This window comes from Musca domestica, unplaced genomic scaffold, assembly GCF_030504385.1.
Source record: "Musca domestica strain aabys unplaced genomic scaffold, Musca_domestica.polishedcontigs.V.1.1 124, whole genome shotgun sequence".
Taxonomy (NCBI): domain Eukaryota; kingdom Metazoa; phylum Arthropoda; class Insecta; order Diptera; family Muscidae; genus Musca; species Musca domestica.
The window spans coordinates 765,340-781,247 of NW_026712162.1; positions in this window are offsets into that span (position 1 = coordinate 765,340).

Below are 15,908 nucleotides of genomic sequence, written 5' to 3' on the forward strand. Positions count from 1 at the left end.
CGTAAGCGTGGTATATATTATTGTCATGATATATTTTCGTTTGGATTGTAGTGCTTGATGAGATATTCAAAACTAAAAGAAAACACTGAATGCAAATTTGTAGAAAATTTTTAAAAAGCATAGAATACCTTGTGCAAAAGAAATTGTAGAATTTCTGTTCCTAAAATCAATTTTTTTCTCAACAACATCAAAAAAGGTTTGCTGGACAATCAGGAGGTTCACAAGAGTTGATCAAGGTCTAATTGTCAAGAGGTTCTAGTTTCTGCCTGGTTGGTGAGAAAAAATGAATATGAAAAAAGGTCGGCCGATTTAATGGTAGCTGATGAAAACTATATCTTGGATACATTGTATTAGTCATTCTTACATGGTAGCCTTTATTCCTTACTTGGGTATCTAAGTGAGTAGCCGCATTTAATGTGAAAGCCTTCACAAAGGAATGAAGTCTAGGAGATATTTCAAAAAGTTTGCTCGGATTTATCCACTTCCGATAGTCACAAATTTAAAGTATCACAATTTTTCAACTCAGCCATTAAACGTTGACCCAACAAATGTCTCATTTTCTGAGTTTAGCACAGTATTAATTTCTTAAGCTTTGGTCTAAAAGTTACTACTAGAAGGTTACACTATACAATGAGTACTTTTAGAAATAGCCTTTCCGATTTGTTACACCAAAATCTTTAAGTACTATTTGATGTTGTTGAGAAAAAAAATAATTTTTCAAACATACAAACTGAAGCCTTTCAACTTAGAATCTTCATTTTATGCCAAATGGAACAAAATTTCCATATTCTTAAAGGATTATACATACATTAGGTCATTTAATTACACTTTTGAAATTAGTTTCCTAATTGAAGCTAATTGAAGAAAAAAATCGGACTATTCAAGGAAGATATGGAACAATTCGTGAAATTTTTCCTTTTTTTCTACAAAATTTTCTGAATCTCCAATGAGATTCACTCATAAAAGTTTATATTTAATTGATACCAATTTCCGCAGTCAGTATCCAAAACATTTTAATCGAAATGAATTTGTGAATTTTAAGCTGAGGAAAATTAATTTTTTTGTTAAAGGAAGCGGGGGTCAATTCAAACATTTGATATTTAGTTGTTTCTAACGAATTTTTCAATTTAATCGAGCTAACATTTACAGTGTGAGATAAAAAAAAACTGCAACAAAATCAAACGCCTAATTTTTACATGTTTTTTTTTTTAATTTTATTGAATGAAAGCAAAAAATGTCGGAAATAGCATCAAATTTTAGAATAAATTTAGATTTGTTCGAATTGGTCACCTTTGGCACGAATTATGGTCTTCATACGGTCAATGAAAGCGTCACACGCTGCCCGAATGTTGCTCTGCGGTATTTTGGTCCATTCCCGGCGAAGCACTTGCTTGAGGTGATCGGCACTTTTGTATTTTTTAGCTTTCCAGAATACTCCAGACACAATAGTCCAACGGATTGGTATTCCGGCATTTATTCTGATGCCACGGTCGATTAATACGATAATTTTGTTTGTTTACTGGAAATTTCTCACCAAAATGCTTTTGTACGCTTGTAAACAATATATTGAGCTGTCACTGGAATAATTTTAACAGCTGTCGGACGAGTAGCCCAGAAATGACAGCAGTCTGAAATTGGTTGCAGTTTTTTTATCTCATCCTGTATTCGTATTCCTTCCGGTTCGAATTTTTTCGATATTGAATACGAGAATTTGGTTTCTTTTTTTTTTCAATCGTTCAACTTAACTTAACGGAAACGTATTGCCTATACAATTACAACTTTTGTTCCATTTGCCATAGCATGAATCCTATATAGCTTAGAGATTTGCACAGGAAGTTGTTTACTTTATTATTTCAAATATTTATTACAAAATTTATTTAAGAGAAAAATATTTAATTTAGTTTATTATAATATAAATTTCCCAAAACAACAATATATCTCATTTATATAACATGTAAATATATTCATTAAAAAGCTAATACATAAAAATACGTATCTCTTTTGAATTTGTATGGCAGCTATGAGTTGCCATATTTATTTAGACATTCTTCGATAATTTCGTAATAATATACAAACAAATGAAAAACCCTAAAGATATTGATTAGAAGCCCATTTTTCTTAATAATACAACCAAAAGAAGAAAAAAAAAACGGCACAAAAATCATTTGTTTTTAAATTGAACCAAAAATTATTTCTTAAAATCAATCTAAAAAAATAAATACTTAAATAAAATACAAAATTCAAATTTATTATTATTAATAATTTAGATGCAGAGTGAATAATTAATAACTATTTTTTAATAATTATTTTAGCTACATTTATTCATTGGAGATTATTTTAGTGCATTTATAGCATGTCTACAAGAAACGCAAATTACATTTACAAAACCCCAAAATTTGTAAATTTTATCTATATTTGAATCTAAGACAAATAACAAATGCCTTATTTCATGTTTTAACTAATCTGCTGATTAATTTTTAAATATTTGTTTCTTATATTGTTTGCCTAGAGGCAGTATATAGAATATTGCACTTCTAAAAGCATAACTGAAAAGAATTAGAAACAGCCAAAAAACAAACTGTCACAATAATAATAAATAAATGAAATCCATTTAAAACTTAAACATATGTATGTATAAATGTATCTATATGGCATTGTTTAAAAGCGTATCGAGTCTACCTCTATAGGTAGATTCGCGTAGAAAGTATTGAAATCGTTCGAAACAAAACAGTTGGCCATTCAAAGCTTGAAACACGCTACATTTCATTTACACGGGTTTTGAAAATATAGCATTGTGATGATTTGCATAAGCACGTTGAAAGGGAAGAATACCCTTAGAACGATTTAATAATTTTTTAATTCAATTTTACAATCGATGATTTTGTCTACATTTCAAATCGTTCACACAACGTTTGATAAGCTTTTCAAAGCATTCGCATTTTTGCTATTTTTCTAAAAGGCTATAATCGTGCGGAGCCGACCATGTGATATCCTACAACTCTGTGTCCAAATCCATTTTGGAAGATTTGGCTTTTGAAATTATGTCAAAGTGCCCTGCCCCGATGTTACCCTAAGCATTTTGACCAGGGACATTTGGCCAATATTTACGCACCCCGTCGTGCTGTTAGTTGTTGTGGTCCATTTTACAGCTAAATATAATCCAATGGTCATCCAAAATCCTAGAATACTTCCCTGTCCTTAACTCTCTTCCCAGGCGTGTCGATTGGCTTAAATTGTGTGATCAGGATTTTTTTTTCTGTTTTTGTTCATATCCAAAAGCAAGAGGTCCCTCTGTATCTCCAAAATTTAGACTCATCTATGTGATTTGCTTGTCTACGATATTTGACAATATTCGTCAACGAAATCAGCATAAAAAGCCAGAAGTTCGCCTTTATGTGTATTTTGGATATCGCCTGTGAGTTCTTTTCGGCGTTTCGGTAGAATGGAAATGTTGGTATTTTTTTCACACAATTTTACCCGCTGTCCTAAACTCTAACTTCATGCGAGATTTCGTGTATTTTGATTTCTATTTGTACATTTTTAGTTGTTGGTCCATTTCCACCTCTAAATATATTGCGGACATTTTTGAAAACAGTAGGCCTAACCTTACCCTTGTGAAAATTTTCGTGAGAATTGGACGTTAATTGTAATCTGTATATAATAACCCCAATCTGTGTTGTAAAGTGCCAAGAGGGCATTCTGAATTGACAAAATTTGTCAAAATCAGTCCAGCCATTCTAATATGGCTGAATCTTCTACTAGTTTCGAATTTTTTTTCGATATCATAAAGGAATAATCGGTTATAGTAGTAAGAACATTCTTGCCAGACCAATTGTCATCGGTGCAAATGTATTTTCAATTAATTAATTGTAATTGGGTCTTGGAGAATATCAACCCTCCCTTCGGACAAAAAATTTTAGGTTTAGGCTTTGGCGTTTAAGTATTAGTCTCTAATTCTTGGTATTATAAAGATCCCAGTCTCATTTTTCTTCAAAATGAATTACAAATGATCTGTTCCAGTACATGTAAGAATCTACTATTTTTGCAATTTTCTTCGATATCATAAAGGGAAAATCGGTTATCGTAGTATAAACTTTTACATTCTCGCAGTTCTGGAACAGACCAAATTTTGTTTTTTAGGCTCGTTACGGGAAAAATAATTTTAGAACTTTTTGGGCAAACCTAATTTGCAATAATTTGAAATTTCGAAGTTTCGATTTCGGTGGGTAGTTATACTTTTGGAGATCGGAATCATTTTAGCACCAGCTTTGCAAACTTTGGCATTAGTGAATGGATGTTCTATTAATAGTAGACCTCTGAATGTATTTTTCATATAGAATTCTAATAACCCAATCACTGCGACGGCTCCAAACGGTACTATTTTTAGCCAAAATTGGTGGGTGTGTAATGGTTAATAAAAATCGAAAATAAATGTTAACCGTAGTATGGAAGGTGTATTAATTTTTGATTTTTACTTTGTAATCGGTCATGTGGAACTCCATAAAGTATATATTGTTAATCGAAACAAAATTCTAAGACGATCTAGCATTGACCGTCTGTTGTAATGATTTTCCGTAGAAAATGAGTTATGGAAATTTTTTCAAGGTACCTTCCAATAGTCAGTTTTTTTTGACTATTTAGGAAAGATTTTCAACGGAGTTATTTCAAATTTATTATCTGCAATTCGTAATGAGTGCCTTCTACTCGGACACAAAATTGTATATATAGGTTAACATTTTCGTACACCTCCAATACAACAGCGCTCCCGACATTTGGTATTTTGCAAATTTTGGCTACCTATTCCAACGAAATTGTGTGGCAGTAGGTATTATTACGCCTGGTGGAAAATTGTATATATACTTCAACGTTTTGCTGTATCGCTCCCGATTTTAGTTATGTTGTTGTTTTTTTCCGAACATATTACAATGAAATTGAAATTTTGCTTTTGAAGTTTGTAAGGGGTTCCAACCTCTCTGAAAACTTTTCAAATGTCCATGCTATTATGCAATATTAGGTATTTGAATGTCATAACGATATTTTTAAGTGAAATTATTTGAATTTTAATATTTGATGTTCATGATGAGCTTGCAAGCGTATTGGCATTTAGGATTGTTATTAAGCAAGAGGTTATATTGCTATATTTTACATCGAATCGATAGGCAAAGTATTTGATCCCCTTAAAATAGTTAGTTTAATGAAAAACATTTCTAAGTTAAAATTCGATTCTTTCGTTGCTAATATTCAATAATCCCAATAAGAATCAACTTCAAAAAAATTCTATTTTTTAGAAAGTCCATTGCAAATTTTAATGTTCAAACCAACGTTTTCTTCGTAGAAACCAAATATTACTTTCTCTTTGCAGAGCTCAAAGTTAATAGCTAGAAGACAGACGATAAGAACTTCTTCCAACCCTCATTGAAAGCCTCAAGTTTCTTTAAAAAAATGTTTTTGTTGGTTTTCTGAATTAGGAATTTTAAGTCTTGAATTGTCTAACAGGGCTTAACTTCATGATTTAAAATTCATATTTACCTTAAGAAACATATCCGTCAGGCTTAGGTTTTGTTTTGTAATTTGCGTTTTATGTAGTTTTGATTTTAAAAAGCAAAAGCTTAATCAATGCTTTTTTTTAGAACACAACAATAATTAATTAAACCTATGCTAAAGCAATATATTAAGGTGTCTTATTTAAACTGAAAAATCGTAAATGTTCTAATTTAAAACAAAAGGACAAATCATTTTTAAAGAGTTTTAAGAAGCACCTTAGCATATAATAAATGATGTAAAAAAAATACAAAAAAAAAAAACAATATTGTATCAATACAAGAAATGAGCTACAATTGTTGATTTAAAATATAACACACCTTACACAAAGCTCTATATACACCAAATAAATAATTATAAATAAAAACATTAATTGTTAATACTCTAAATTTTAACGTGAATATTCTTACGACATTTAGTAGTGGAATTCTCTAGCTCATTTTTTTGAATTAGCGACAAAAATCGGTAACTTTGAAAATGTAAAAAAATTAGCTAAAAATTCCACTACAGGTATGTGATGGCTGGCGAATTGATACTTTTTGCCGAATAGAAAGAGAAAGCTCTTGTGAAATTATATTTTCAAAATTCAGAGCCTGTTTTGTATGATAAAATGAAAGTGGAAACAAAAAAATCCAAAAGAGTTTTTATTATATTTTATGTTTTAAGTAAATTATAAAACAGCCCCCCTGAAATAGAGTTTTTCTTTCGCATTCGTCATAAAAAACATGCCCTCAATCATAGTCAAAATAAAGGGTTTTAAAATTTGATATGTAATAAATCGACTTGTGATGAATGAAACGAGGCATTTTTTCCACCACATACCTAATGTGTTCCCTATTTGGAAATTTTTTGTATTTAATATGCAGGGTGAGATAAAAAAACTGCAACAAAGTCAAACGCCATAATTTTTTATTTATTTATTTTTTTTAATTTTATTGAATGAAAGCAAAAAATGTCGGAAATAGCATCAAATTTTAGAATAAATTTAGATTTGTTCGAATTGGTCACTTTGGCACGAGTTATGGCCTTCAAACGGCCAATGAAACCGTCACAGGCTGCCCGAATGTTGCTCTGCGGTATTTTGGCCCATTTCCGGCGAAGCGCTTGCTTGAGGTAATCGAAACTTTGGTATTTTTTCTGGTGGCCAACCGAAGGTGCACATTTTCAGCTGACCTCTTTGGCAAGTAAACGCGATCATTTGGTTTGTTTACAAACTACTGGACAACGAATGTTTTCTCTTCATAGAAAACCAAATTCGGCAGTTCACCACTTTCGGCCAAGCGTAGCAACTTTTTAGCTCAATGGCTTTACCCTAAACTCATTTTTCAATATTTGCCGAATGGAATATTGCGATATGTTCAGCTCAGGAGACATTTTTCGGCCACTGCGACGCGGGTTTCGATCAAGCCGCTTTTTTACTTTTCGAACCATTTCTGCTGATTTCTCCCGACCACTTCCTTGACGTCGGGCTACGCTACCAGTATCACGGTATCGAACGATGGCACGTGATACAAAAGATTTATTAACATTTAAATGCTGGAGTGCTCTAACGATAGCCACTTGTGGTTTTCCAGCCAAATATAAAGAAATCACACTATCACGCTTGAATTCCATAACGAATAACTTTTTTACGGAAAATTCTCACCAAAATGCTTTTTGTACGCTTGTAAAAAATATAATGAGCTGTCACTGAAAAAATTTTAACAGCTGTCGGACGAGTGGCTTAGAAATGACAGCAGTCTGAAGTTGGCTGTTTTTTTTTTTTTTTTCATCTCACCCTGTATAAAATAAATAAGTACAAGTATATATAAAAAATCCAATGTTTGATAAGAATATTTACGTTAAATTTGCAAATGAAATCAATTTATCAGTTTTAATTTCAAATATCTCAAATGTGGAAACAAAACGTCAGCATAATACTACAAATGAAACTACAATGAATTTTGCAAATAATTGTGTCAAAATTAAGTACTATATATTTAAAGAAAAGATAAAAATTACAATGAAAAACATTCCTTTGAACCACCCTGAGAATCCTCATATTTATTGATTATTATTACATTATTAATTAAGCAATGAACTATAATTATATATATTTACATCATAATCTCAAACAAGGAAATACACAAAACAATCGTTCATCAAATAAAAAAAAAACACCAATTTAAAAATTGTAACGAAAATCAATACAAAGAAAACTAAAAAGTATCCTATTGTCTGTCTGTCGTAAATTACAAGGAAAATCGTTTAATAGGCATACATACATACATACATGAAAAATCCCATTTTACATACCTGCAGCTTAATTGTTAAACATTGATTAATGTTTATTATTATTAGAATTATTAAGATTGTTGTAAATAGTTTATTTATAATTATATTATATATTATACATTTAACAATAAAGAAAACTCCCACAATTATAACGAGAAGAATTAAAAGAAATATATTTCATTCTCTGAAATAAAACCAAAAAACTTTAGAATTTGTTAAAGTATTTAAATTTAGGTTTTGTAAGCTTGCCGATATTTGTTTTTTGTTTACTTTTACAAGAAATTTGAAGCAATTCAATTTCAAAGTTTCACATTATACAAAACAATTAAGATTCAGGACTCCAAGTGGCACATTTTTACACCCTCAGCCATATAGATAGAAGGGGAGGGTATGTATGATTTAATACGGCCAAAACCTGTCTCACCGAAATAATGGTTTAGTGGATCAAATTCGCTTCAGGACATTTGGAGTCGATCTTGGGATGTCCGTCCGTCTGTCTGACTAGCTGGCGTGCACGATAACTCCCGATGGGAAAATCCGATTTGGTTCAAACTTGATACATTGTAATATTATTATCAAACTTAGATCGAGTTGGGAGATGGACAATATCGGTACACTCCTTCTGGTACATCAACCACAAAAGGTCGAAATTTTCGAAAAAAAAAAATTTACTGCACAGAAAGAGATTGCATAGTTCGAGCTTGCTCCATCCTTGCAAATCCTTATATTTGCATCAGTTCTAGGTCAGGTGCGAAAATGGAAAATATCGGTCCACTCCATCAAGTACCTCCCCCATAAAGGGTCAATGTATTTATTAAATTACACAGATCACAATATTTTTATTAACCCAAGATCTGGTGTAAAGACGGAATATATCGGTCCACTTCTTCTAGTACCTCAACCACAGAGGGTCACAATTTTAAATATTCATGAAGCTCATAAAACGCGAAAATAACATCCTATTTCATACAGACTTTGTACATCTTAATACTCCCATCAATACAATATCTGCTATAGAGATGGTAGAGATAGGACCATTTTTTCTGGTACCTCCCCAACAAAGGGTCAAATTTTTGAATAACCAAAACGATTATAAAACCCGAGATAAGCATCCAGTTCTTTTAATATTTCACACATCTTAATATTTCTACTAAAACAAGATCTACTGTGAAAATATCGGTCCACTCCTTCTGGTACCTCCCCCAAAAAGAGTCAACATTTTGAATATTCATGAAGCTCAAAAAAAAGCATTCCTTTTGGTACCTCTCCAACAAAGGGTGAATTTTTTGAATAACCAAAACGATTATAAAATCTGAGATAAGCATCGGTTTCTTTTAATATTTCACACATCTTAATATTTCTACTAAAACAAGATCTACTGGGATATATCGGTCAACTCCTTCTGGTACCACCCCCATAAAGGTTCAAAATGTTGAATATCCATGAAGTTCATAAAGCGAGAAATTAATATCCGAATCCATTCAGACTTTGTACATCTCAATATTTCCATCAACACAAGACCTGTTATAATGATGGTAGAGATCGGATCATTCCTTCTGGTACCTCCCCCACGTAGGGTTCAAGATTTTGAAAAAACAAAACGCTCAAAGAAAGCGATATCTGTTGTGAAGCTGATATTTATCTGTGAACCTCTTCTGGTACCTCAACCACAAAGGGTCACAATTTTCAATACTTTTATCTGTCATAACTTACGAAACAAGTCAGCGATTCTTTACTACTTTCTATATATTATCTGTATTATATGAAGTGTGAAAATGAAATACTTCTGTCGACTATATCTGCCACCTCAAGCACATTTTAACACTTTCTAAAAATTATCACATATTTCATATAAAGTGAAGGAAGTAAGCGATATTGTCCAAACCTTTAATAAATATTTATTTAGGTCCGATACGAAATGGTATATATTGGCCCATTCCTTCGGAATCTTCTCAATACATGGTCAACAATTTTAAGAATTATTACAGAAGTCAAAATATATTTAAATAATCGAATATTGGCTGAGGGTATACATCTGTCGGCAAAACCGACTCATAATTTTTAACTTGTTTTCGCTATAACTTTAGCAGTCAAACTATGTGTATACTTCATAATGTCTAAAGACAAGCGAGGGCTGTTCTATCGAAGTGGTAAAATAGATAGACAATTTTTTAACGAAACTATTCAATATTGGCCCAGTATTTTACATAGCCCAATATAAAGGTACCTACTGATTTTCAGTATTTTGAGGGTTTCGGTCCTAACAAAACGTTAGAAGTTTGATATTTTGTTTTCATTGTGAATATATTCACTCTCTCTCTCTCACTCCTCTCAAAAATATTCAAAGTTGGTATTCTCCCATATAACGAAACCACCGAATTTGAGTTATTTTGAGAAAAGCCGATTTGGCCAGAGGTTAAATTTTTACAGAGTGCAGAATGTGAAAAATTCAGCCCAGCTACAATTAATATCGTTGCAACTTGTAACAGAATTTTTGATCTTGTGTAAAGTATCAAATGTGAAATCGCAAAAGATATTCCATTGAAATTAAAAAAAATACCCTAAGAAATCTTTCAAAAATTCTTCTTTACAAAACATTTTTGAAAACAATTATTGTATATTTTGAATTTATTTATTTGAATAAATCGTAATTTATTACTAACATTAGTATAGATTTAAGAGTTAAAAGAACCTCCCCCCCTATATCGTACTTACAAAAAGCTGTGTAGAAGAACGAATGTTTAGCATTCGAAATTATAATGTTAACAACAGATACAAAACAAATAAATCATTATACAACTATTATTATATGTGTAAATAAAACTCAATATGCTGAAAATATTTATTTTTTAATTGAGAAGGTATTAAGAAAAGGTAGTATCCGCATTTATATTAAATGGAGAAGAAATGCAATTTTTTTTATTGCTGAGTAATGCAATTTGACGATCATTTTCTCTTTCTATTAAAAATCCAATATGTAAATATAGTTTTACTTGTGTTTATTACTTTATTATTGTATTTGGCATTCAATTATGTGTATAATTTTTATTCATATTATTTTTTTTTTGTCAGTGTATATGAATAATTATTATTTTGTCAACTTCTAAGCTAAAAAATATTTAAAATTTATTTGGCGTTTATTGTTGCATTTATTTGGGGGTATTGGTTGTAATATTCAACTGAAAATTACCTAATTTTTAAAATGATGTATTTTTTTAAAATATGGGTTTTCTATATTTATTTTCCTTAACAATATAATAAAAAACTTATCTTTTGTAAAATAACTTTTCTTGGACTAAATAATTTTTATTTCAATGTTTTCTTAAGAAATCAATGTAAAAATAAATTCGCCACTCTTTCCTAAAAAATCTTTGCCAATGGTAACATAAATGTTGTTATGGTGAACATGTAAAAAACCATTAAGCTCGGACGGACCGAAATTTTTTATACCCTCCACCTTAGAACAAAGGAAACATTTTTATATAAAAGTATCTGAATTCAAGTGTGTTTCACTTTAAACTTCATATACCAGTAACACCTTTTGCATAATGCAGTTATATGGGGCCATACCAAAACGGGAACCTCTTTAGACAATTTTATACTTCAAGGATTGTCATCTATCAAATCTTCTAAAATGCCAAATTTGAAATTGTTATATGTGCGCTATAGGAAAACGTGGAACTAAATTGCCATTGAAATAAAAATACCAATTTTTATTAAAATATCGAATATCGGCAGGATCGGTTATACAACTCTTTACGAACTAAATAAAACCGATTTTTAGACAAAAAAGTGCAAAAATCTGGCAAAACTCAACAAAATACCGAATATCGAAAGGTACCGTTATATGGGGACTATACCAAAACATGGACCGATATATCTCATTTTCAATACCAACCATCCTAGGCCCATTACAAATTGTTCTGCTAAATGTTTACGCTCTACGACAGATAATGTGGCATGTATCGTGATTTAAACAGACAGACGGACATCGTTAAATCGACTTCGAATTTTATGCTGATTATGCAGTATAAGGGAGGGTATAAAAATGAATGTCGACTAAAATTGTGTAGTTCTCAATGGTTAATAGTGTAAAATATATACAATAGTTTACATAAAAAGATATGGGTTCAGTGGTAAAGTTTCTACTCGGTGTTTTTATAAATTGAAAAAAATTTTGACTTTTATTTGTTTAAATAAAAGCGATTGACTGAAGAAACATCTTTATTTCTAAAAAAATTACTTAACAATATATTTTTTTCTCGATAAATTGATTTTTTGAAATGTCTAACAATTCAGGGCCGGATTTACAGCAAGACGATACAAATGCGAGGGCATTTGAAATTAGGAATTGAGTTTTCGCATTCGCATAAAAAACAGACCTTTATTAGAAGTCTTCAACATTCAGCTGTCTTTGGGTGGGCCTCCATCCAAAAATATATTCAGGCAGTTTTGCTCCCACATACCAGGGAGATTTTTATTATTTTGGTTTTGAAACAAAAACAAAAAAAAAAAACAATAAAACGACGTTAATTTTGAAATCATTGGAATCATGGTACAATGAAGAGAAGGTAGGCCAACTTTGAAAAAATTGCAAGTATAGAGGTCTACCTGTTTGGCTTGTAATGTCAGAATTAGTATAAAAACAATAACAAATCAAACAACTTGTTGCATTTATTATGAAAGTTCAAAATTTCTTTTCAAAATCATGTTCTATATATCTCTTATGGTTTATTTCGCGACAAAAACTGTAGACTTTGTCGATGCATACGTTGCAATAAGCATTTTGAAAACACTCGAATTTGAATATTTTCTGAACAATTTTTTATTATTGAAAAGAATACGCACACATAAACAAATGAAGTTGACATATTAGGCCAGAAAAATAAAAAAATTGAAATCATATGGTAGTTCTGCCCTACCTTGAATTCATTGTACCATGATTGGAATATCCTTTTAATATTAAACATCCAATGAATAATAAAGAAGTCTGTGCAAAACTTCAACGCTATGTTCTTAAAAGTGCGAAAAGTTCTGCCAAAATGTTTCAAATTTAGATGCAACATACTGTGGGACATGCATATAAAGTGGGTCTATACTCACTGATAGGACTTAAAATCAAGCGGTGACAAATTTTGGTAAAAGTCTACAAAAAATACAGAAAATCTATAGATTCCGTTTATCTAGGGGTTTTATACCAAACTTTTCAAGTATTGTTGTCTTTAAAAGCTAGAAATATATGTTGAGATTTTCAAACCGAATGACAATTTATGTGAAAATAAAATAAATGTGGGGGAAAACACCATTTCTAAGTGTGTCTTTAAACCATTCATTATTATTTAAATATTTCATACACCAATATTATTTAAAACTATTATATTTCCCTTGTATGTTCACAAAAACAATCTCACTCTGCCATCTATTGTATAACAAACAAACTGCTCTGTCACGTGTCTGTGCTGCATGAACAAATGAGCTGTGTCTTGGCTTACTATTCCATCTGAGATACGCACCTTTAGTGGGGTGCACAAAAAACAACCACTTACCAACACTGGCAAAGACATGAATTTAGCGCCATCTATTGATTGGGTAGATCGATTTTTGACAATTTTTTTTCAAATCGCAAAAAATGATAGGTCTTTAAATGTGATTCGAATATTTCGAATATTTCAAATAAAAACTGTCAAATAAAGATCAGAAATTTGACGATAGGCGTTTCTCCGTATAAAATTACCAAGAAATACATCCTCGGTCCAATAAAGCCATAAGCAAATGCAATAAATATTACGATTGAAACAGGGACCAAAACATCGCATTGCATGTCAATTATATTTTTTTATACCCTCCACCTTGAAAAGCAGGGTAAATTAACTTTGTTATTCCGCTTGTAACATCCCTAAATATTCGTCGTAGACCCCATAAAGTATATGTATTCATAATCAGCATTAAATTCTAAGTAGATTTAACGATGTCCGTCTGTGTGTCTGTCTATCTGTCGGTTGAAATCACGATACAACCCACATTATTTGACGTAGAGCTTCAAAATTTGGTGGAACAATTTGTATTGTGTCTAGGATTGTTAATATTGAAAAAGAAATGTATCGGTTTATGTATAGCACCCATATAACGGTACCTCCCGATATTCGGTATTTTGATGATTTTTGCAACATTTTTCCACGGATTTGTTTAAAAATTGCTATTTGTAGTTCGTAATGGTTTCTAGCTCCGTTGGTGGAACATAGTATAGCTCCCCATATAACGGTACCTCTCGATATTCGGTATTTTGATGATTTTTACAATAATTTTCAACGGATTTGTATAAAAATTGGGTCATAATGGGTTCTTAATATAGTATGGCTTAATATAGTATGTATAGGTCTATGTTTTCGTATAGCCCCCTCATAATATAACCTCCGGATATTCAGTATTTAGATGATTTTTGTAACATTTTTCCACGGATTTGTCTCAAAAATGGTATTCGTAGTTCGTAATGGGGTTCTAGTTCCTGTGGCGGAATATGGTATGTATAGGTCCAAATTTTCGTATATATGGGGACTTATAACAGTATCTCCCAATATTCGGTATTTTGATGATGTTATCCTCAATTTTCTACGGATTAGTTTTAAAAATTAGTATTTGTAGTTCATAATGGGTTCTAGCCCGGTGCTTATTTTCATATAGCGCATATATAACGATACCAACCGATATTCGGGATTTTGATAATCCTAGTCACTTTTACCTACGAAATGGTTTCAAATTTGGTATTTAAGAAGGTTTGGTAGATGGGAATCCTTGAAGTATACAATGTCTATAGAGGTTTCAGTTTTGATATGGCCCCCATACAGCGGCCTCACCCATTCTACATTTTTTTGTAAAGTTTAACAGCAATATCCACACGGTCTTACTGGTATTTGTGGTTTAAAGTGAAACACGTTTGAATTCAGATAATTTTATATAGACATATTTTCTTTAACCAAAGGTGGAGGGTATTAATAGTTCGGCCCCGCTGAACTTAATGTTTTTTTATTTGTTATTTGTTTTTTTTTAATCGAGTATATCTTCAGTTCTTTTGCACGTAGTGCCGTTCTATTGAAACGAAATGTTGCCCAAGTCCTTTTCATAATAAATAATAATAAAAACCTTACCAATATGGATCGATAACGTAACGGCCACTCCTTGCTCAGATTTCAAAATTATGATAAGTTTTTTCAAACGTATTTAACGAAAACGCTCCCTTTAATATTAAACGCTTTGTGCCAAATTTCTTCTCAAAGAATTCCCTTGAAGCCTATTTGAGTATATATGGATGCAATAGTTGTATGTTTAAATATTTTTTTTTTTTGTTATATATAATATCAACATGTTGATCAATATGCAATATGAATAATTATTATTATTTTGTTTTGTGTAAATTTGGTTTGGTTTTAGTATATTTTAATTATTACTATAACAATATCATTATTTGCTGTGGGTAGTTTGCCATGTGTCTGTCTGTCTATCGGTTACTAGATAAAGTCTATCTAAATATATATGTTTTATTTTCTTCTCTCTACCAAATTTAAAACAATTAGCAAAAAAAAAAATAATATATAAAGAAAAAATAAAACAAAATTTATATATGTATATGTTACTGTGTATATTTCTGTTGGTATATTCTTTTTTTGAAAATACATATGTTGGTATCATTTGTTTTTTTTTTATTATAATATGTATATGTATGTATATGTATATAAGGGTAACATTTTCTTATGCTGTAATTTCATTTAAAACAGTTTAACTATTTTTTTATTATTTTGGTAGTTACTATTTTAATGTTATTTTTTAAATCCCGACTTTTCTTGGGGGTTTGTTTGGGATTTACTTAATAATTACAGTATGAACTTGATTGCTTCAAAAGGTTTCTTAGTTTTTTTTCCGGGTATACCAATAAGAGAGCAATTTTATTTTAAAAAAATCTAAAAATGCATTATTTTCAAAAATTCAAAAAAACTTGATATTTAAAAATAAATTTGAAGTTCATAGTATTTTATTTTGAAATGAAAGAAAAATGCTAAACCAGGGTGTTTTTTAACAATGGAAGAAGAATAGCTACA